Source organism: Coptis chinensis, chromosome 2 (genome assembly GCF_015680905.1).
Source record: "Coptis chinensis isolate HL-2020 chromosome 2, ASM1568090v1, whole genome shotgun sequence".
NCBI lineage: Eukaryota > Viridiplantae > Streptophyta > Magnoliopsida > Ranunculales > Ranunculaceae > Coptis > Coptis chinensis.
The window spans coordinates 69,894,506-69,919,623 of record NC_141457.1 but is presented as its reverse complement, the minus strand read 5'-3'; the positions used below and the strand labels follow the sequence as shown (position 1 = coordinate 69,919,623).

The window sequence follows — 25,118 nt, the reverse complement described above, 5'->3', positions numbered from 1 at the left end:
GGTAATTTCCATTGGTTCATTATCAATGTTGATGGAGAACACTTGTTCTCCATCTGGTCTTTCAAAGAAAATGCAGTTATCGTAAAAATAAGATGCTAGTGTTGGAGAATAAAGTGCATCAGGGCTTATAATAAGCGGCTCCCAACCAACGTATGTGATCGCTTCGCGAAACCAAGCACCATAAGTAGTGCTTTGGAACAAATCTTCGAAAGACTGTTCCGGTATCAATGTTGGAGATGTCATCTCAAAATTACGCTTTAGAATAGCTGCGAAGGATCCGGATACTATGCACGAAAAGCTGGAAATTTTCTGGTCCACGGAAGTCGGTAGAAAAGCGCTCGATAGAAGCTGGCGCTCTGAAGATATTGAAATTTCCAGTGTTTGGCCGCTGGTCGCGCCAGAGTGAAGCCCGGCCTTCGACAAAAACTCAGAAAAATATACAGAAGCCTTGAGCGCCTCAGAGGGCGCTGAGTCGCCGGAGTTGCGAAAACTCGGAAAATGAGCGAAACGAGGGAATCGCGGGAGGAAAGGTGAGTGATGGAGTTTAGGTGTAGTGTGAGTTGTGAGGATAGATTGTATCAAGTTTATATAGGTTTAAAGTTGCTAAAATGGATCGAAGTTGCCAAAACTAATTACGGCAGTTTCGAAATCCTAAAATTTCCAAACCCGCGAAACGGAAACAACTCATATCCTTGATTCTAATTCAAACCCAGTATCTTTTAGGTTGATTTTATGATAGAATGTACCTATTTAATCTAGATTTCATCCTACAATGATACTCAATCATAGATATGCCTAAACGGCCAAATTTTCACCTTGACTCCGCAATAAATTCTAACATGAGGGTTATAAAAATAATGCTTGAATTGATAAAACCACCCCCAAACAAGTTGGGAAGGTGGGATCAATATGAAACAGTCACTCATACTGAAAATAACCCCTTATATTAAAATTTTCATTCGGAGTACATTACACTACAAAATTCAAATTACGGAAATAAACTTGCATTAAAATAAATAACAATAATGAAATTACAAATAACAAATAAAATATAAAACATCAAACTATATATCCCTAGCTACTCCGGAACTGGTGGCGGAGGGAACATGCTCCACTACAAGAAACAGGGTCTTTGGCGACAAAAGTTTTAGCGACGACAGTATATTGTAGCCAATGATCACTTTTATGACGTTTTCAATTGTCCCCCATACTATTCTAAATTACTTTTGAAAAATCTTTTTGCCGACGTTTTTAGCGTTGGCAAAAGAAGTAATCATAATTACTATAACGAAAATAGATTTTTGGCGACGACTTCAACGTTGTAAATTGATTTTTATATTTAGCTATGTTTTAGAGTGCTGTTGATTGTCTTTTATTACCGACGTTATTTGAAATCGTTGCTAGTAATAGAGTTTCAACGACAGTATAATATACATCGCTAATCCACTTTATAATTCGCTTTTTTTATTAGGGACAAAATTATCGTCGGAAATTATCTCATTAGTTTAGTGGCAAATGTTTTATTCACGGCGCTATATTTTTTGGTGAGCCCGCTCAATTTTTTCTATTGCCGCCCATTGTTTTAACAAAACAGAAAGAGAACTTAAATTGGAAACCCTAAGTTAAATAGAAAAGAAAACGACAGAAACAGATTTGAGAGCCGTCTCTTTTTTGGCAGCGTCTCTTGGATCATGATCTTTGAGCACTCCATTTTCCTTTGCAGGGTGGGTAAGCAACGACTACGAGAAGCTAAAGTACAGGTGGTTGATTTTCTAATCCTATTACTCGCTGGAGCTTGCTTAGGAACACTGGCCAAAGTGATCAATGAGAGCTTTGGGGCACTTGGTTACAGCTACACCGTCATTGCGAATTGTAAACAAAGGATTTTTTGTAAGTCCAAAACGTGAAATTTCTAGTTATAATTACAAATGCCTTAAACTTCACAGTTTTCTCGCTTGTAAACATGGATTTGTAAGATTCCAATTACAACCTCTAAGTGCTCTCCCTATTTTAGAGCTCAGAATTTTCTCACTACACATTTTCCAATAATGATTTTCTACCTCTAACCACAATGATTAATACTAATAGATGACTATCAGACTATAATTTTTGTTAAATCCCCACGTTTCATATCTCATTTTATTAAATCTCAACTCCTAAACTTGCAGCTCTCCTATGTAAGATTGGTGCTCTGAGGTCATTTACCTTGGATAAATTAATCTACTTGAGAGAGAGGTCATAGGGAATGAGCAGCTTGGCTTACTTTCTCTCGAAGGATACAATTGACCATTTCAAGCATTCCATCATCAAGCCTCCGGGTTTATCTATCTATGTTTTATTTCTTCAACAATCCAAGGTCTTCTTTTGCAGATAATTATTTAGTTTTGGTCTGCCTTTGTGTAATCGTGGTAACCGGTATAGCCTACATATTTGCCATCTTCCTTGAACCTGGTCCAGCACAACTGGTGCGTACTTAATGGTTAATTTTTTCACTAGCTGATTTTATTATATTAATTTATGCTAATTAGAAGATACTTCATGCAGTGGTCAGTACTTCATCTTTTTCACTACTGAATCACCAATCGAATCAATACACCAACCCATGGCTTGGGGTGGTGAAAGGTGAGGCTTCTCTATCCTAACAACCCAAACCCCTACTTTTTTAATTTGTTAGCTGACAAAGCTTTACTTTGCAGATTCTCACACGGAGATAAGAGCTCTCAGCCTTGCGCTTACAAAAGTTGAAGCATTGAAATTAAGGTACGAGCCCTCTCTCTCTCTATATGAATTCCATTAAGTCTATGTTGTTGCTGAAATTTTAAGCTTGATTTCTATTTCTATTCCTTGAATAAATCTTGAGACTCCCCAAAAATATTTAGATGATTTCTTCCTGAATTTATGGAGTTTCAAGCTCAATTTATTTCTTAGATATTCATCGGTAACTTCTGGTAGAAGTCAGAGCCTTAGTACAGTCAGAGCCTCAGTAGTATGGAGTTAGACAAATGCTAAAGTGAGATATATAGTCTCGCGTCAGTTTTTGTGCTTTGCCGCTAGTGACCCAAATAGTGTATGATTTCTAGTTGTAGTTGGGGAGGTGCATAGTTTTGAGAATGTACGTTCTTTGAATTTAGAGTAATTCATGAATCCGAGAGGAGATTTGAGATTGACATCCAAGGTTTTTAATCTTGATGAATTTTTATCATGTTATCTTCCCTAGTATCCACCGTACTAAATTTAAATTTTTGATATTTCAGTTGTCATTTGAATTGTTCTACATGTTTAGGTTTGGTTGCATAGAAGTCATAACTATTCACACTAATCAGTCCCTTGTAACAACTCAAAAAATCAATGTGAAGATAAATGCAAGAATTAGTTTATATACCATAAAATTTTATAGGAATTTGTCCGTGAAATAGACTAATCGCAAGGTGGTAGTACATAGAGAATTTCAATTCAGTTGTTCTCTACATATCGATCTGTTAGAATTCTGTAAGTTGCCATTGAAATTGTTCTACCTTAATTTGAAGCTGAAATTTGATGGGAGGTTTCCGTTTTAAGGTGATAGAAAAGGTAAATTGTATATTGGTTGTCAAATTGCTCAATAATTCAGCACAAGTTCTATAACAACATGCGAGTGATTTGATTCTGTGTATTTTTAGCATTGAATTTGAACAATCACTTTTTTCCTGCCCAGATGTCTGAGACTATTACTGATTGTTTTCCTCATTATTCAGATCTTGATTTTTATCTCTCAAGTAACTCGAGGCTTTTAATTCTCTCTGATTTCTTTGGCTAAGTCTAGAAATGGAAATTCACAAGTTTCCCACCTTTGTGTTCCTTGATCATCGTACCCTTGTCTTGTCTAAGAAATCCAAACAGTTAGGTCTTACAGTTCAAGTTTGGTAGCATATATAGTTGCTTGTGTTCGTTTGGAGAACCTCTTACTCTCTCACATTCCTTGTGACTTGTGATTAGGCATCTTAGTTGAAAAAGTTAATCTATTTGATATGTATCTCTTGGAATCATAAACTAATTGGTATGATTTGTATGCATGTTTTAACTATTGTCATCTGTTTTCAATTTATCTGGAGAAAAAAAAATTATTTAAAAGTAGGTTTTTCGTTATATTGAGTGGCTATATTGATCCCCCGAAGTTTACAAGTTGCATATAATCACCTGTATATGAGTTACTGACGAATTTAGATTATGTTAGTATAGCTTATTTCTTCTTGAGGCAAATGTTAATTCTATATGAGAGTGTCTTTCTCTTTCTGATTTTGTATGAAATTGTATTATCTGCTTTTATACTTCACACACCCATTCATTTGTATCGAATAGTGATACTATCAAATATATTTTTAGTATCTTAATTGGTATGATATTAATTTTACATGTATACGATATTTATACAATTCCTTAAACCCATTCATTCTGATGAATTAAATGTATGCTATTTTTGTTAAATCGGGTAGTTTTTTTTCTTTTGCTTCAATGCAAATGATGGTGCTTTTTTTCATAGATAAATAGGAACAAATATGGATAAGAGTTGGATAAATATGGCAGGTTGGATATGAGTATCCAGATGTGGATCAGTCGAGGTACAACACCCCCTCTGGATTTAATACTTGGCATAATGTTTTGATTAGTATACAAAATAGAACTAAGGTTTTAGCTGTGGAACAAGGTGGGAAACCACTTGGTGATCCATTTCCTTCTCTTGTTGTTACTGCTAAATTGGAAAAGTAAATGAAATTTACAGGGTGATATGTAAAACTTAATAGACATGGATTTATGAAATAAAAAGTGGTTTTTTGTGTGTGGCTTAGGTTGGGGTGTTAAATATGCTCATCATTGCCATGCAGTCTGCTAGTTGTAAATTGCATTACTGGTAGTAACTAGTAAAGAAAGTTGCAAATTTTGTTAGTTGCTATTTTTTGTTTCTGCCAAGCATTTTGATGTCTTGTTACATTGCGGTATCAAAGCAGTGGTAAGGTCTGGTATGCCAATTAACTGTAATATGGGTTATCTTTATTATGTTTCTAATTCTTTACTAGTAGTCACTCTTGAGCCAAACTTCTAGTTAATTAGGATATGACATTATGCCAAGTATTAACTCTAGAACTAGCCCTACTACCTTAGTTCTTTTTCACCCCATACTTGTTTTAGTTGTATGGCTCTTGATGTATTTTTATTCAAGTTCGATAATACTGCCACCATTGTCTCTTGCTACTATCTCCGTCTCTTATTGCTAATCTGAGTTTAAGACATTGATAACTTCTTTTGATACATCTTAAAACTTAACGTAATTGCTAATAGTTGGCCGGATTTTAAGTATGACGTGATTAAACTATTACGTATTTGGGTTCTTTGTTTTGGTGTTCTAATGGATAACGTCTTTGTGTGCAGATAATCTTACGTCACAAAAGAAGTGGTTTGGTATTATTTTTTTGTGAAGAAATGGCATATGGGAATTGTAAGAGGCCTCAGATGAATCTATATTCTATTTTATATCACATTTTAGTTTTTTTGTGAAGACGATTGCAATTGCAAGCTACTTGAGGGATGTATATAATTTTTTTTGTAGGTACTTTCATTAAGTATTAAAAATTATGAATGGGGAATGATGCAACTCTCTTTTGTTTTTAATGGAGTGCATTGACTTGATTTTATATATTGAAAATTTGTTGCTTATTATGTATAGTTATATAATTGATGTTCAAGTTGTTTTATTTTTGGCTTATTTGTTGAGTGGTAGTGGGGAAAAAAACAGGTGAAAATAAAAAGAAAAAATGTTTCCAGGTTGTGAGCTTTAGTGACGAAATGTTTGAACAATGGTTAATATTTGACGACGGTATTAGCGATAATTTTTGCCAACGACGATCAAACGTTGTTTATAATACCAAATTTTCAAAAATTTTTTACTTTTATCGACGATAGAAACATGGCTAAAAATAAAAAATCAAATCAAATAGTTTAGGCTTTTATCGACGATTAAAACGTCGTTTATTTCAATAAATTTTCAAATCATTTTTATCTTTAGCGACACTAAAAACATTGCTCATAATACTAAATTTTTAAATTTTTTGAAATTTTAGTGATGATTAAATCATCGCTAATAATGCTAAAATTTTCAAATTTTTGAATATATATCGATGATAAAAACGTTGCTAATAAGTGCTTAATAGTGACGATTTTGAAGACGTCGCCAACAAAACGTCTTTTGCGACGTTTTTATATCTAGCTCGAAAAAATTATTTAGCGACGAAATTGAAGCAAAGGCGACAGTAATAATCGTCGGCGAAGGTGTCATAGTTAGCGACGTTATTTTTTGTCGTTCTATATAATTGCCGACTATAGCTTTGGCGACGATCGGGTGACACTCCAAAAAACGTCGCAAACTGTAATTGGCGTCGGTTTTGCAAACTTCAACGACGTTATTTTTTGTCGCTAAAAACCCTTTTTCTTGTAGTGGGAGTACATTACACTACAAAATTCAAATTACGGAAATAAACTTGCATTAAAATAAATAACAATAATGAAATTACAAATAACAAATAAAATATAAAACATCAAACTATATATCCCTAGCTACTTCGGAACTGGTGGCGGAGGGAACATGCTCCGGAGATCGCTCCGAAGCTCTCGAGAGCTAGCACCATTAGATCGCCCTTCGACGGCGACGCCGTCTCGGATGGTGTGTCCTCAGAAGGAGAGTCCCCGTGAGGTGGGAATCGAGTCAACATCTCGTCCCGGAACTGGCGCTGAGCTTCTAGCTCGGTGCTCATCTGTTCCCACCTCTCGTCCTCTATCTGGGTACGGAGCTCGAAGTTGTGATGCATCGTTGCCTGTCGAGTCCGGAGGTCTTCACAGATAGTGTTAAGCGAACGCATGCCTCGATGGATCACAGCCATGCGTTCTGCATCTGTCCAACACCTCTCCAAGGCATCCGCGTCAAAACAGGTCAAGTCCTCCTCATCCTCGGAGGCATCCTGATGTCCCCCAGCCTCCTCGGCATTCTCAGCGCCTCCATCCTCTTCTTCTTCTTCTCTATCCTCAGCCAATCTCCAAATCCGTTGGACACACTCCTTATAGATCGCGAGGGTTACGGTGGAGAGTGATGTATGTCCGATCGATAAAGCGAAATGCTTCTCAACTTGAGCATGATCTTTGTTATCAACACAGGAGAGGGGCAACAGTCCTCCCTACTCCCCTAATCATGCTCAACAAAACTCTAAAATGCAGAACTCATACTTCCGCTCCCGGAGTATCCATAAGATGTGGAGGCGATTCGGGCCGATATCGGTGACCTTCCCTTTCCTCGGGCGTTCCGACCAATCCACCGGGTCAGAGCTACCGGGTTGGTCCTAAAGGAAGTTCATCCGAACACAATCGCGATCTCGCATTGTAGTCCCGCCTCAATAACTGTCTCGCATCAATGGCTCTACCCCATTATGTTGGGACTCCTGCAGGGTGACATCCGGATGGATTCTAGGCGGAATGCCTAGAATCTCAACCAACAACCCGGTCGTCACTTTCTTCCGCCTCTTCTTCAACTACTAAAAAATCCTCGTCCCTTCCAACTCCCTCGTATCGTAGAACCGTCGGACTAAGTCCTCGTGGTAATAGGCTTCAGTCGAGTATCACAAGCTACTCCAGTCTCGACTGATCATCTCGTCACCGTAGAACGGCGCGAAGTGGTCGGCAGTAAAAGCTTGCTCCGGTAAAATTCGGCGTTGTTGAGCCATTGGAAGTTGGAATGTAGTGGGGGTTTAAATGTGATGTGGTGGTGGGATTTAAATAGACTGGTTGAAACAACAGTGGTGGTGGTGCAGTGGTGGCGCGAAAGCACCAATTTTTTTAATTTTTGGAGGTTTTGAGTGATGGAAATCGGTGGTGGTTGTGGTCGGTGGTGTTTGTGATCGATTTGGGATGGAAATTTATTTTGGGCGTGGGTCAATTGTTGGTTTCATTTTATTTTGATTTTTTTTTTTTTGTTTTGGTTTTGTTTTAAGCTTGGCGTTAATGGCGGAATGGAGGAAGAAGAAACGCGACTGTTGGTGGAGGTAAGGGCGCGGCGCTGCTCCGGCCCTGGTGAGTTGGTTAGGCCCAAGCCCAAAATCGAAATTTTGTGGATTTTTTCCTATTTTTCGCTAACTTCAAATCAAAATTGGCTTCGTTACGGGTCCGATTTTTTATGAATGAGATATGGAAATGATCAGAGAGAATTTCCAATCCACTGATCCATAAAACACTCTATTCCGACCGTGGATGACATATAAGATAGTGGATAACGCCGAAATGCGTGCATGACGACGTTATCTTAACAATTGAACTCTAAATTCATGGATTATGTCAACCCGAATCGTAATACAATAAAACGGCCTAAGCAACTCTAATGGGACATAAATATTTAGTAATGCGAAACACGAACACCCCCCCCCAAACAAATTTTTTACAACGGCTTAGAAAATTTGTTTTAGCAATAGGTCTTTTAAAGTCGATTCGAGACTTCCTAGGTTACTATGCTTATTCTTTAATATATATATATATATATATATATATATATATATATATATATATATATATATATATATATATTTTTTTTTTTTTTTTTTTTAAAGTAAAAACAATAAACAATAAAGACATAATTTTACCCCATAGAAAACATGACTCAAAAAAAAACGAGAAAACATGCAAGAGTGGAAAACGTGAATTATGTTTAAACGTGGACTTAGGATCCGGTACTTACAGCCACACACTCCATAGGGAGGGCCCGGTTACCTTAATGGTGCACTCACCAATATATGGAAATGAAAGGAAATGCACCAAACACAAAAGTTGAGTCGTTTATAGTCAGATACTCGAGACTTTATCTAGATGTATGTATGAACATGCAGTTTATCATATATCAACAACTGAAATAGTTGTGGATCATTCCATAAATAAATATCCTAGAAAACATATCCAAACACAATCAAGCACCAAGATTTCCTATGACTCAACCTAGTGAAATGAAAGCGAAGTCGGATAACCTTATTACGTAACCTAGCATGCCCCTTCTTTTTCATTTTTGAATGAGTGGGTGTTCTAGTAAATAAGTGTGGAAAAGTGAATGGTTGTGGAGAATATGGTGGATATGGATAAGTTGTAGAAAGACAGCCTGTAAACAATGAGGATGTGGTTTTAGCACAAAACTCATTCATTGTGTGTGTGGACTGCCTCAATTCTGAAAATGAAGGTGTCAAATGGTTTGTCCTTCTGTAGTATTTGTTTATTAGGTGAATTTAAAAAATTATAAAGCACGTGAAGAAACAACGTGGTCGAAAGTGCAAAATCGAGATTCCTTTGAAAGGGTGGAAGGAGGGGAATCGAGGTAGATGTTGTGCAAGGTAGTTCTTGATAGGGTGAATCGTCACCTGCTCTAAGAAACTCATCGAATTGCTCCTCTAGATTGGTCATATCCTCGTTACTATTATAGTTCTCTACATCTTTGAGAAAGTCATCTATCTCATCCTCATCCGTAACATGTGTATCGACTAGTGTAGGGATGGAAATGTTGGAGTCTGAACTTCCAAAGGAAAGAAATTTAGGCATATGATTATCAAGGAACGTGTTGTTGAAATAATCTCGAGCAAAGCTCTCGATCATGCTAACCTCTCCATCCATAGACGAATCGGGTAACTGTGTTTTTGTTTTAAAAACATTGACTTCAACAAAGAAGATGGCCAAAAGACATGGACATTGAACCATCGCGCAATTAATGAGCGATTGGCGGTTGCCGTAAAAGGACGCCCTAAGATGATTGGGACAGAGTCGCTAATCGACTTCCTCGCGGTCGAGGGATGACAAAATCGGCCGATAGTAAAAATCCTGAATTTTTACGAACATTTTCGGCGACACCCTTAGGATACTTAATAGACCGATCAGCTAATTGCAACGCCATTCTAGTGGGTTGCATCTCGCCTAGACCTATTTGTCTATACAAATAAAACGGGAGTAAGTTTACACTAGCCCCCAAGTCTAATAACGCGTCGTCGATAGGAATCTCCTAAGGTGCATTGTGCAAGAGGGATCGACCGGGTCCTTTGTACTTAACAATTCCATTATGTTCAGATAGAGTTGGGAATTGTTCTGTTAAAAAGGCGTCTTTTGGTATATTGGTCTTACGCCTAGTAGTACACAATTCCTTAAGAAACTTCGCATGGTGTGGTAGCTTTTTTATAGCTTCGAGGAAGGGAAGGTTTATAGTTAGATTCTTGAAAACATCCCTAATCTCCTCGTAATTTGTATCCCTAGTTAACATGGCTAATTTTTGTGGAAACGGTGGTTTCTGTCTATATTTAGCAATGGTATTACCTGGGTGTTTAACCGTGGCTTCCTGTTTCTTAGGTTGTGTTGGAACTGGTACCACTACAGTGGTAGACTTTTCTGTTTCTATTTCGGTATCTAGTAATATAGCAGGTGTAGGGTCTACTGGTGTGGTAACTATAGGCATAGTTACTTTGTTATCAACCACTCTGCCAGAACGGAGAGTGGTGATGGCCTTTAGCTCACCTACATTTTCATATTCACTACTAGTATTATCGGTTACCTCAAAGGCTGTATTTGTTGTTTTAGGATTAGGTATTTCGTTACACGGAAACACACCTTTGGGTTGGGCTTTATCTTGAGCCAACCGTTTGGTTAAATTATTAACGGATTGTAGAAGCCGCTGGTTAGATTAAGCCATGGTTTGGAAAAGTTTTGGCTCACTTGTATGAAGGTATCAAGAAGATCCTGTTGTGTGGGTGTAGTAGTCACGGTGGTGTGACCGAACTATTTCACGGAATTATTTATGGGTGGATTTTGGTAGTTATTATTTACCTAACGATACCTCTATTAGCATTATAATTATTATAACTACTTTGACCTTGTGCTTGACCTTGTCGAGGTTGCACTTGGTTGTTATAATTATTAAAATTCCCCCGACCACGCCCTTGTCGTGAGTGGGGCTTGGTTAAAGCCGTATGCGTAGGCCTAACATATTGATTATTGTACCCTTGGGTGTGACGCTTTTGGTTATTTCTCCAACCGAAGTTGGGATTTTGTCTCCAAGGGGCTTAGGTTCACTATTAATGGAACAAGCCCTGTTCATAGGCAATAGGACAAATGTGTGAGTCGGGATGCTCGTGGCTCCAAAGAAACTACATGGATTTGTATTTACATTCATGACAGGGATTGGCTTTTGTTGTACGTAAATGGCCTCTACCTTTTTTGTGAGGGATTCAATTAGAGTTTTAAGCTCAGGATCTGATTTAACCTCAAACATACTGGTAGCCTTAACTGTGGAAGAAGAACTAGCGGAGCGGGAGTAATCGTCACTACCCCCCAGTTGTTATTTCGCTTAGTTTGATCCTCTAAAAATTTATAAGCCTCCAAGGCTCCTTTGCTTAAGAAACTACCCCCATTCATTATGTCTAGGACTTCTTTATGGTGGTGTAGAAGTCCTTTGAAAAAGGCACGAACTAACGTGTCTTTCGCTAAGTTATGATGTGGACACTCTATAAGGAGATCGGTGAAACGATTCCAAGCCTCTGAAAATGATTCATGAGGATTTTGTCGAAAGAAATGAATCTTGGAAAGCATCTCATCCGTCTTTAGGGGTGGGTAAAATGTTCCATAAACAAATTTGAACAAGTTTAGCCCACGAGTCCACGTAATTAGGCGCTTGGGCGCTTAACCAAGACGCCTTTATCGGCTAAGGTGAAAGGGAATACCCTTAATTTAATTTGTTCCGTACCAACCGTATGATGGTGGAATGTTGTTAGGACTTGTTCAATCCTACGCATGTGCTGATAAGGTTTTTCATGGTCTAATCCATGAAAAACGGGTAACAAATTAAAAATATTTGGAGGGATTCGAAATTCCCACCGGTCCGCTAGAACGATGCAAGATTTGGGGCTATCGCTCAAGGCTTTGTAGAAGTCGAGAGAGGAGTCTCTTTTCTTCCGCCATTATATCGTGGTGTATGTGAAATAGTAGCTAGAGGTGTAGTGTGTGGTATACTAGATAGACTTGATTGTTGATGTTGTTGTGTATTTACGCTCGGTGTTTTGTTCGCCGGACTTAACCTCATACAAGGCTAAGACCAACTTAGCTAAACACGCCAACACTCCAAACAATTCGATATACTAGTATAAACCTCTAACAGAGATCACGAGGTTTGGAAGAAAGGAATACCTGATTAGGCCCTTGCTTTCGCTTATGAATAGCGTCTTGTTTACGCTTGTTCGTTGTATATAGCGAGTTAGAACACTTAAAAATATGAAAGAGCAAAGTTCGAGTCAAAACTGCCGAAATCCGAAAATTTAACACGAGCTTCGCAAGGCCAAGATAAGCGCGTCGCCGCGAGTAATTTTCAAATTACAGTGTTTTTAGCGCCGGTCGCTTCTATGTCCAAAGTTAAGTTGAATTATGGTCGCTCCAAGAGAGGATGCCAGCCTTCGGTAATAATTTTTACCCGAATTTTTCAACTCAAAATGGACAACCACGCAGTATGAATCAAACAAGGGTGGGTGGGTGAAATGGGACTTTAAGAACAGTACTAATACTACGAAAACAATACGAAAGTGAAACTAAGATGGCAGCGGCGCCATTTGATAAAACATAAAATGAATAGTTTACCTACGAAGTGAACGATAAAACTCAAAACGTAAGTAAACTAAAACTATCTTAAGTGCCTATATTTATCAAAGATTCTACTCTCAATCCTATGAGATATAGTGGAGTAGAATGATTTGTTCCACTCCTAGTCCTTCCGTATGTTATGTTCTCACGTGTAAGTACTCTACTTAAAGTCAATGAGAGATTTACGAAAAAGGCAACTAGACTACGATGCAACTACCCACGAAATGCAACTAGTCGACGATGGGAATAACTAAGGGAATGTTACGTTGATTCTATGATAAGGAGTTAGAGGGGATTGATTCCACCTTAACTCGACTTAATCCTATTAACGACGAATCATCGTAATCCGAATTGAACTGCTCGCAGAAACAATTGGTTCTTCCTAATCCCTAATTACACATGGCATTCCTACCAATTCATAACTAGCATGTGAACGATTAAACCCATTCTCATGGTGAACTAATCGTTTCTAGAGTGGAAAGGAAATTACGACGATTCTACGATATTCGGAATCAAGCTTTCATCAAGGCTTCTCAACCCCTCTAATGGAGGTTTAGCCGAGAATCATTACGCAAATCATTTCCGATTACATTTAAACTAAACATGATATAAAGAATTGAAATTTACTTAATTAAACAATAATGAAATCTAATTTAATGACTCAAATGAAATAAAGACAGAATTGAAATTAGATCTAGGAATGGAAATGACAAAATCGAAATTGATAAAATACTACTTTATTGATCTAATCAAAATGAAGAACAAGATTCAAAGGTTTAATCTAATACAATAATTGAAATGGAACTAAACTTAATTAATCTACATGAAAAACTAGATCTAGAATTCATTAATGGAGGCTACTAATCTAATCTATTTCTAGGTCTAACTATCTACCATTAACAAAGAGCTAAGCTTTTGTTTTATACATTCAGATCCAAAAATCGTGCATGGGCTTGGAGCCATGTTTTGGGCCGAGAATCAGCCCAAAACCCAATTCTTTTCAAAAGGCAAAAGGCCCTTTCACCAGAGTTGGCTTCCATAGACTTTTGTCCACTTCTGCTCCTCTGATTGGGTCAAGGCTTGGACCATTGGAAAGCTCTTTCCGAGCCGGTCGTTTTGACATAAAGTAGGCCCCATTCCGGGTCCGAGTCCAAAGATACGACCTTCGAAGTCAGTGTCGACTTTGAGTCTTTGTTTTACGCCCGCGTTGACTTTGACTTTTCAGCTTTGACCGGGCTTTAGAAAGGCTTTGTCTTCTTGAATCTTGGCCTTTAATCATAGAACTCCTTAGCAACCAACCATTGCTCCTTTATCTCGCTAAAGTGGCACATTTCTGCACATAATGGACTTTGCAACCTCGAAATGCATAAAACACGAATCGGTGCTAACTCTTAATTATTACTCACATAATTGGTCTAAAAGTATGTCCATTACGGGTTAAAACTACAGTTTTGGCTCTTATCAACATCCTAAGTACTCAGTAGGAATTTGAAATCTTGATCAATGCAAAAAGAGTCTCGACGAGATCAATTAGTAGCACGCGAGACTAACCTAGAGTATCAACACTCCGGTTTTGGTACATGCCACTTTCCTTTTCAAGACTCTTTTGGGCTCTTTGGTCCTGTTTTACTAGTAAGCATAAGCTCGGGAGTAGTCGATCGCTATACGAGGAATCGCGGGACGCCAGGTTTAAAACTCTTACACTCCTCAAACTTTGTTGAGGATATTATTTACTATAACCTGTTTTACCTCGTATATTTGTATATTGGTATGAGAACTCTGCGCATGTAAAGGTGGTTCGTCATCACATATTCACGTAACACAATTAATATGATTCGAATATATTTTGATATATGCGTAGCGTCAAACCACCTGCTTAGAATATTTTTGTATGTGTATGTTACATCAATTCACGTACACGGTATTCAATTGCATGAGTTCGTTCTCGACATCCCCCTACCTCACGTATAACTTACAAATAGTTGCACGTATAAGTAATATAGATTTCCATGGGTAGACTTTCTGCGTAAACTAGTATATGTTAGTTAGTTTCTATTTTGGCATATATCGTTTTTAATTACATATTTCGTAATCACGGCTCCATAATACACTAATTACGTAAATTAAAAAAAATAAAAAAACCAAAAAAATAAAAAAATAAAAAATAAAAAAAAATAAAAAATCATAGTAATTAAAAATTTCATCTAAATCATCTTAATAACACCCCGCATAATACACCATCATAAATCATCATCCTATTCCATCAGTGCCTAGGAAACTTGGAAAAAAAAATTGAGGTTGCCTAATTAAGGAACGCGCTAGCACGAACAACCTCCCTCAATTCTCTCAGGTGACCTGGCTGCTGGAATATTCACACGTTATCCTAGCTTCCCTGCTCGAGTTAGCAACAGCTCAGGAAGACGTGCTTCAACTCCCTCCTTCCTAACTTCTAAAACCTCCAGTCATTATTCGTTCCTTATGAGCACTAAATTAAAATTTATATTTGTATGAGACTACGGTCCGCAAAACATAAGGAATTAGAACTTACATATCATCGTTGAAAATACAAGAAACAACTGCTTTATGTTATCTCTTAGGCATAGTTCCTCTTCTTCAGAATCAACCTCATCAAACATCTCTGTTTCCATTATCTCCTTTAATTATGGTCAAGAAAATCTCACGGTCGAAACCCCTTTCGGTTTCTATATCCTTTACAGAAGGACCTCGCTTCCCTCGCATTAAACTCGATCGATTGTAGGTGATTTTCGTATTCCGCCAAACATTTTCGGTTTGTTACCTGTTTACCATGGTTTAGACCATGAAAAACCGTCTAATCATCTTCGCCGGATGCAACAAGTAGTCACCACTTTCCGCCATCCGACCGCTACTAACGAACAAGTTTTGCTTAGGTTGTTTCCCTTCACCTTAGCCGATAAAGCTTCAGTTTGGCTCGCCGGGACAAGCGCCCGCAAATCCATTGACACATAGGCCAAACTTGTTCAAGCATTCATGATAAAGTTCTATACTCGAAGAAAACTACGAAATGCTTCAAAAGATTCAATTCTTTCGCCAGCACCCCCAGGAATCCTTTTCGGAAGCGTGGAGCAGATTTACTGATCTACTTCTCGAATGTCCCCATCATCAACTCAACACCGCTGTATTAGTCCGTTCATTCTTTAATGGTCTCTCTTACCATCAAAAGGAAACATTAGATATCATGAACGGCGGTTGTTTCATGGACAAGGGCGCTACTGAAGCATACACTTTTCTTGAGAAACAGGGCCTCAATGGCACCCATTGGGGAAACACCGATTCTTCTAGATCTTCTAAAGACACTCCTACCAAAGTTACGTCTATGTTCGAGGTCAAACCTGATCCGAAATTAAAAACTCTAATCGAGTCCCTAAACAAAAAGGTCGATGCTCTTTTGGTACAAGTAAATGAACAAAAACCCCAAACAGTCATGGCTGCCAACGCTTCCCCATGCCCTCTTTGCTTAAGTCCCGAAAGCACGCCGATTCTTATTGTCCTTTGGTATACGAGTGTCCTCCCCAACCTTCCTCAAGAGGCTTGTGCTTTCAACATCCCTAATGCACCTTTGGCGACAACATCCTAATTTAGCTTGGGCACCCCCGTCCAACAACAAGCTCCTTCAGGTGGCAACAACGTTCCTGTACGACCACCCGCGAACTACAATTCCTATCGTCAAGGAAATCCTCCACAATTTCAGCAAGGGCAAAGTAATTTTCCCAACAACGCAAATATGGGGTACCAAAACAACCGCAACCTTGTTCCCGCTAACCAAGGATATGGCTACCAAAATCAACCCGTGAATAATAACCGTGAACTAGTTCCTGCTGCTCCTTTGGTACAATCCACAACCGATAAAACGGCTGAAACTTTCCTGACATACATGAATCAATATAATCAAATCCTAGCTTTTATCCAATGTCTCTTCAATTTGTTAGCTCGATAAAAGTCAAAAGCGGCGGTTCCCCGCCAAGCGGCTTCCAAACCCTAAGCCTACAAACACTGCCTTTGAACTCAAAAATGCACCAGGACCTAGTAATCCAAGCCAGGGTGAGGTAAATGCCATCACCACTCTTCGTTCTGGCTGAACCATCGACAATAATATACGTATGTCAGACGAGGAATCGACGGAACTCACGACTGACGTCCTTCCAACTCCTACCTCGCAACCTATAACGAACGAAGTTGTACCTTCAAAATCTACACCTACGTCCCTAGGAAAAGATACCACTGATCCTTATACGCGATTCCGTCCAAAAGCTCCGTTCCCTGCCCGTTTGGTAAAGAACAAACATGACAAACATTTTGATGAGATCCGTGAAACCTTCAAAAATTTGACCATAAACTTACCTTTCCTAGATGCGCTAAAGCATTTGCCCAAGCATGCCAAGTTTTTGAAGGACATGTGCACCACCAAACGACGCATCGAATGTACCTCAACAAGCCGCCCTCACGAAAGGTTTCCCTCGATTACCACTACCAATGGTGTGGTAAAGTACAGGACCCGTGTCGACCAACCGTATTCATGCACGCCATGACAAGTATATCTTCATCGCGACTTTTAGACCTAGGTGCCGTGTTAACCTACTTCCCTACTACTTATTTAAGCAGTTAGGTCTTCATGAATTGAAACCTACTAATATGACTCTGCAACTCGCGGATCGCTCCATCATGTACCCAAAAGGCATAGTAGAGAACGTTATAGTAAAGGTCCAAGATTTTTACTACCCAGTTGACTTTGTCATTCTAGATACTGAAGTAGCCTGTGACTCCATCCCTATCATCTTGGGACGTCCTTTCCTTGCAACTACCAACGCTCTCATAAATTGTCGGGACGGTTCAATGACATTGTCTTCCGGGAACCTTTCTGTTGAACTCAACGTGTTCAAATTAATGAAACAGCTTTCGATCCTATAATGGAGGGCTAGATTAGCTTGGTTGATAGTCCGGAACATGATTATTTCACAAACTCTTTTCCCCGCACGAGATACACCAATTTCTTTCTTTTGATAATCCGAGTTTGACGATGACTCGTATATAAGGGATGTCCATGCATTATTAGAGTCGGCATTACCACTATTTGACCCCTAATGCTTCGTGCAAACTAATTCAAAACCGGATTCGCTCTTTTCCATTGAAGAGATGATCCTCACTTAATCCTTGATCCCCAATCCCCAACTCCGGATTTAAAACCTCTACCCCTGATTTGAAGTACGCGTGCATCTCGATCCCGATGGTAGTCACCCTATAATAATTTCTGCTCACTTGACTACAGATGAAGAGACACATTTGATTCATGTCATTCGTGAACACCGCTCCGCCATCGGATGGTCCTTAGATGATATCAAGGGGATAGACCCTAGCATATGCACGCATCGTGATACATCTTGATGACGGCACAAAGACATCGCGAGAACCACAACGCCTTTAATCCCGCCATGAAGGAAGTAGTGAGAGAGGAAGTTTTACGCTTATTTGATGCGGTATCATATACCCTATCTCAAATAGTGACCGGGTTAGTCCCGGCCATGTTGTTCCCAAAAAGTCCGGCATTCAAGTTGTACAAAATAAAAATGGTGAGTGCATCTCCACTCGCATTCCTTTGAAATGGAGAATTTGCATTGACTATCGCAAACTTAATGCCAGAACCCGTAAAGATCACTTCCCTCTTCCATTTATTGACCAGATGCTAGAACGTTTAGCCGGTCATGCTTACTACTGTTTTCTTGATGGCTATTCCGGATACTTCCAAATTGTCATCGATCCCGCCGATCAAGAAAAGACAACTTTCACATGTCCCTTTGGAACCTTTGCATACAGACGAATGCCTTTTGGTCTTTGTAATGCCCCAGGCACTTTCCAACGCTGCATGCTTCACATTTTTAGTGATATGGTGGAACGTTATATGGAAGTCTTCATGGACGACTTTTCCATTTACGGAAATTCCTTTAACGACTGTTTATCCAACCTTTCTAAAGTATTAACGCGTTGCGAATAGAAAAATCTGGTACTCAATTGGGAGAAGTGTCATTTCATGGTTACCGAAGGACTTGTTCTAGGTCATATTGTTTCAAAAGACGGGATAGAGGTCGATAAAGCTAAAATTGTTAAAATTTCTTCGCTACCTTTTCCACGTACAGTTCGTGATATCCGTGCATTTTTAGGCCACGCTGGGTTTTACAGGAGATTCATTCAGGATTTTTCTAAAGTTGCTCGAATTCTTTAACCAATCTCCCCGCTTAAGGATGCGTATTCGACTTCAATTTCAATTGCAAACAAGCTTTTGATACTCTAAAAACTGCTCTGACTACCGCTCCTATCATTCAACTCCCTGATTGGTCTCAACCATTCGAACTGATGTGTGACGCTAGCAACTTTGCTATTGATGCCGTGCTAGGCCAACGACGTGACGACAAACCCGTTATCATTTACTACACTAGTAAAATTCTTAACGATGCTCAACGTAATTATACCACAACTGAGAAAGAGTTCCTAGCTGTTGTCTATGCTTTGGATAAGTTTCGCTCCTATCTAGTTGGAACATCGACCATCGTATATACTGACCATGCCGCAATTCGGTACTTACTTGCGAAAAAGGATGCAAAACAACGATTGTTCCGCTGGATCCTTCTCTTACAAGAATTCACCCTGGAAATTAAAGACAAGAAAGGAACCGAAAATGTCGTAGCCGACCATTTATCAAGGCTGGTTGGTGACATCGATAGTGATTCTCGGCTATCGCTGATTCCTTCCCGCATCGAATACTTGTACTCTATTTTCTCATCTCCATGGTAATGCGGGATATCGTTAACTACCTAGTTACCGAGGAAGTCCCTCCTTTTGGTCACGCCCCCGATCATAAAAAGTTCTTATCCATCGTAAAATATTTTTCGATGAACCCTACCTCTTTAAGTATTGTTCCGACCAACTCATTCGTCGCCGCGCATTCCCGACCGGGAACACACCGACGATTATCTTTTGCCATGAACAATCTTATGGGAGGTCATTTCAGTGGAAAGAAAAAACTGCGCCAAGGTGTTACAATGTGGTTTTTACTGGCCTACCTTTTTTCACGATGCACACGAACATTGCGTAGCTTGCATTCGTTGTCAACACCTAGGTCGAATTACCAAACGAAATATGATGCCCCTAAATCCTATCTTAATTGTGGAAATTTTTGATGTTTGGGGCATTGATTTTATGGGACCTTTCCCTATTTCTCAAGGTTTTCTATACATTTTAGTCGCTGTAGACTATGTGTCCAAATGGATTGAGGCACTCGCATGTCGCTCAAATGACCATAAGATTGTCGTGAGATTTGTAAAAGAAAACGTTTTCTCTCGTTTTGGTGTCCCCAAAGCTATCATCAGTGATGGGGGTACACATTTTTTTAACAAAATTTTTGGGTTTTTAATGAAGAAATATGGAGTTACTCACAAGATTGCTACTCCATACCACCCAGAAACAAGTGGTCAAGTGGAAGTCTCCAACAGAGAGTTAAAGTCTATTCGAGAAAACGCCAACCCTCAAGAAAGGATCGGTCTCTCCGCTTTTATCGGATGCCTTGTGGGCATACCGAACAAAGATTTAAGACACCTATAGGGATGTCTCCTTACCGCATTGTTTTGGAAAACCTTGTCATCCGCCAAATTGAACTTGAGCATCGCGGCCTTTTGGGCCATCAAAAGCCTCAATTACAATATCATCGAGGCAGCGAAGCCAAAAACCGCAATTAAAACGAGCCGTAGGAGATTCGAGTGATGCTTATGATCTCTCAAATCCTACAAAGCTAATATGAAAAGAGTGCACGACAAGCACATTTTGGCGTAAGGATTTCAAAATTGGCCAAAAAGTTTTATCAGATAACTCCGTGATTACACATCTTTCCCCGTAAATTGAAAACACGATGGTCCGGTCCTTTCATCAGGTCACCGTGAAACATTATGGGGCAATCTTTTGCTTAATCCAAAAGATAACAAATAATTTCAAGTCAATGGACAACGCCTAAAACATTACCACAATAATTACGCCACTAGATGTTGAAACGGACTCTTCTTCGTAATCCAAAGATACACGCACTAGATGTTTCGTTTACGCATCTCATCTTGTTTCTATAGAGGGTACGCCATTTTGGTAGCCGGGCCATCTTCTATCTTATGATCTCCAAAGTTCTTTGAAATGTGTGGTTGCAAGCCCGAACCTTAGTCCACGAAAAAACTCTTTTACGTAACCGAGTATAAATGTCTTCTCGCAACACGAGCAAACGTGGCTTTTCGTAAACGATGGGTACCTAAAACTTCACCTCCTTCCTTCTCTTCCCTTTTCTACTCTCTACCTCGCTAACTTCAGCTAAATCATTTGGTGTAAGTCTCACTCATCACTTAATAGGAAATGGTCGTAGTTCTTTTGCTCGTAAAACGACGTCGCGCTGAAGGATGGGTCTGGTGTATGCATTGCCAAACACCCTTCGTCTAGGCCCGGACTTCTTATCCGATACTAGCCAGCTTTAAGGTATACTTTTGTCTAACACCAATTCGCCAAGCAGATAATCTTCGCCGCCACCCTTTCTCCCACAGGTTGGGATTCGTCTTGAGAATCTGACGTTAAAAGACTCGATTCGTCTTAAGAATCTGACGTTAAAAGACTCGATTCGTTTTGAGGATCTGACGTTAAAAGACTCACCTTATAAATATGTTTATATTGTTGCCTTTTCCCTTTGCATTAAGTTTTGCACATGGGATTCGTGTCAAACCTCAGATGTTGCATACTTGGAACACAAACGGGCAATGGATTCCACCAGACCAACCCTAGAATTGGTTACTTTGAGTCCCTTGGGGAGGTTTGAGGATAGCCGTATGTAATAAGGGCAATTTTATTAGACCGTAGCGCGCACGGTCCAAGATGGTACCGTCCTGCCCCTAACCCCATAATACATAGAGGTGAAGCCACAGTCTGGCTGGATTGGGTTCGCCCCAGAGCCGACATGACAGTTGTCTATGATTTAAGATGGTGACTCCCCTGGACATCCAGTGTTTTTCACGTATATCTCCCTTGTATGTAAATAAAACCTTTACACTCTCCTTTTCTAGTAAAAAAAAAAAAAATTTTGTGACTTTCAAGAATGACTCATATAATTGGATAGAATTTTTCGTGCCGATCGTTTCGATATCTCATTCGTCCAATTCGGAGTCCAAACGAGTCATGGGTACGCATTTAGATTTTTAGGTTTAAATCAGGCTTTAGGCTTGATTTGGGCTTCGAGAAATTTTTTGGCCCAACCAAAATATCGATTTCTCGGTCCATTTAAACCCAAAAAACCCGATAACACGCGTCACAAATACACGATTCGTTTCCTAAAAAACCGGATCTTGCCCCCTCTCGAATTAGTCTCGCACGAGACAGGCCCACACTAAAACCAGGTCTCGCGCAAGACCTTCACAGCTCCGATCAAGATTTCCTTCCGTCAGATCATCACAATTCTCCCTCTCATTAGTAATCAATAGCCATCCTCTTTCTACGACCAGCAATGGCCGGAAACAGGCGGATTTGTGTTGAATTTTTTTTTGGGAATTTGTTTGAAAACGGGATGTTTGCTCCATTCTTTGATCACGAAATTCACTCTAGAGGATGGGAGAGTTTGTTATATGCCAATGGAGGGCTTTATTCTAAGGATTTGGTGATGAAATTCTACGACAATGGAAGCTTTAATGGTGACCATTTTTGGGTCACCGTCGAGGGTGTGCGCCACAAAGTCACGCCGGTGTTGCTCTCCGGGATCACGGGCATTCCACTGGTCGACCACGTACTGACTCAGCAGCAGTCCGTGTACCCACGGACTTACGACCTAATGCTCGACACGCTAATCGAGGGAGAGTACAACATCAACGGGAAATGCGCCAGACGGTACTTTCGGGTCGAATTAACTAGCTAGTAGTGACTCAATGGCTGGGACTGAACGTCATTGGCACCTCGAAGCCTTCCGACATCAACAAGACCTTCCTCCACCTTCTTTGGATCCTCCAGGAGCGAAAGGGTAACTTCTGCATCGTTACCTTTCTTTTCGATATTATCACACATGCCACTCTTAGGTCAGCCCCCCTTGCCGTTCTAGTAACGCAAGTCATGATTAATCTGGGATTTCTGTCTGCTACCCCACTACTCCCTATACCACAATATGAGAATATGCTGGTCTTTAAGAAATGCATACAAGACCCTTGGGAACCCACAGCACCTAGGGCTGCCGAGCACGCTAGCGTAGGATCCTCTCACCCACCATAATTTGATGAGACTGCCATGAGTAAGATCACCCAACCCATAGAGGCCATACGTCTTTGAACAAATGGTCCGAGAGACATGTACACTCGCCAGTATCGATGAGACGCGTACCTTGGGCGAAGTTAAGGACAGATATGACCACTTTCGCCACGAAGTCGATGACAGACAAAGATGGGCGAATTCCAAGCAGAAATGAGAGCCTCCATGATCTGCATTTCAGATTAAGATGCTTACTCGCCGGAACCGCCAGCGAATGTTCATGGCGAGCCAAAGATCGGGCTTCAGCTCGTGATGGATACTCTTGGTGATATCCAGGAGCAGTTAGCATCCTTGGGAGCTCAGATTGCCGCGACGTCGCAGACTCCCCGGTTCTTCTTCCGCGGCCCCGAGGATTCGCTCTAAACACCGGAGGATCATCGGTAGCTAGATTTTTTTCCGGTCTTGTATAATATTTATATCCGATATTTTATTTACGTGTTTGCATTTTCTAGCTTAATAGTAGATGGTTCCTAAATATTTCTATCTTGATATATTAGCTATATCTAATATTATAGTATATAGGTAGGAACATATATTGGTAATAATAAATTATATACATATATATAAATATATTTCACATGTCATACTTAAACAACAAACTTTAACGTAAACACGCCTCGTCAACACGCTCGAAACCGATAATGAAAAACGATCAAAAACGGTCTAAAAATGTCATGACCACATCTAGAAAACGGTCGAAAACGGCAATTTTCTTTCTATAAATAAGTTCAACTCTTCCTCCATATTCACTCATTTCATATTCTTCCCTCTACACTTCTTATTCTAAAACCGCTTTTGGATCACTCCAAGCTCAAGATTCATGGATGCACTAGAAAAGTTTGAGCAAAGAAGCCAGATTGAATATGCTACTCAAGTCTTCATGCTCGGTTGTTTTATTATAGTCATGTTGTTCATGTGGCATATAGTTCTATCTAACATTTAGGTTTGTATTTAAGTCATCATATCATTATGTTGTGTTTCCATACCGTTGTACGTTCTTACATCTTATTGTAATCATATATCTACCGTTTCCTTGTCTTTCTACTTACGTTTTTCTAAAAAAAAAAAAAAAAAAAAAAAAAAAAAGAAAGGGGGCACTCCTTGTCACATGCCCCAATCTTCTCATCCACACTACACCCACTTTTGCGCATATCTTAGAAGATACACGTGGCCTAACTACCCCTGTGACACCCTCGAACGTATCTTTTACACTTTTCGGATGGGTGCCTATTTATAACAAGGATAGACACCTAAAAAATTTAACTTCCCTTTTTCCAAAATAATTTTTCACCACTCCATCTTTAATGGCCCTCACTAGAAGTTTAGCGGCGAGCAAAATTTTATGGAAAATTTCCAAAATGGTCTTTTTCATCCTTTTTTTTGACACCAAATATTACGCCGAGGATGGTACCCTCTTTTACACCATAAGCAAACATTTTATTCCGGAGAATTGGTCTTGTTATTTTATAAAAGCGGTTATTTCCAAAACGGACAATTCTTTTTGTCCGTGCTAACGGATGCGAGCATGAATTGACTATGAAAATCATCTCCGGAGGTACTTCAAATTCCTATTACAAACCAAGGAGTACACCTTCAGGATTCACCTTTCGATAATATCCGGCATCTGATGTTTGCAACTATCCTTCACGGCGAATACAACCAGAAAAACCGTATTGTTTATCAGCGATCTTTGCAAAAGAACCAATTATCTGTGATCCAATGGGTAGCTCATAATGTCATTGGCACGTCCAAGACTTCCGAAATAACCAAACCCCTCCTCCATTTACTCTGGGTGTTGCAGACTAACTGCAATGATTTTTGCATTATTAAATTTCTCTGGAATGCGATCGCACGTGCCAGGAAAAAGGCAACCCCTTTACCAACCATTGTGACACTTATCATGATACATTGGGGTTTTTCTAGTACTTCTCCTCACACACCTCTTCGAACAGCTAACATTCTTACCATTCACTCAGTATGTAGGAACGGATTCTGGAACCCTGACGTTGCAAAGAACCATGTCGGTGCAGGAACCAACGAAGATTGTTCCACCGACAACATCTTTCATGAAAATGCATTATGCAACGTATTTAATCCCATGGAAGGGC

At 39.6% G+C, this 25,118-nt stretch overlaps 1 long non-coding RNA gene across 1 annotated transcript; it reads left to right on the top strand.

The window, feature by feature from the left end:
- The first annotated feature begins 2,408 nt into the window (after positions 1-2,408).
- On the top strand, positions 2,409-5,646 carry LOC147517473 (uncharacterized). Its single transcript, XR_015213885.1, has 4 exons — positions 2,409-2,465; positions 2,545-2,622; positions 2,697-2,760; positions 5,407-5,646. It is a non-coding gene; the product is annotated as an uncharacterized LOC147517473 (long non-coding RNA).
- The last annotated feature ends 19,472 nt before the right edge of the window (positions 5,647-25,118 follow it).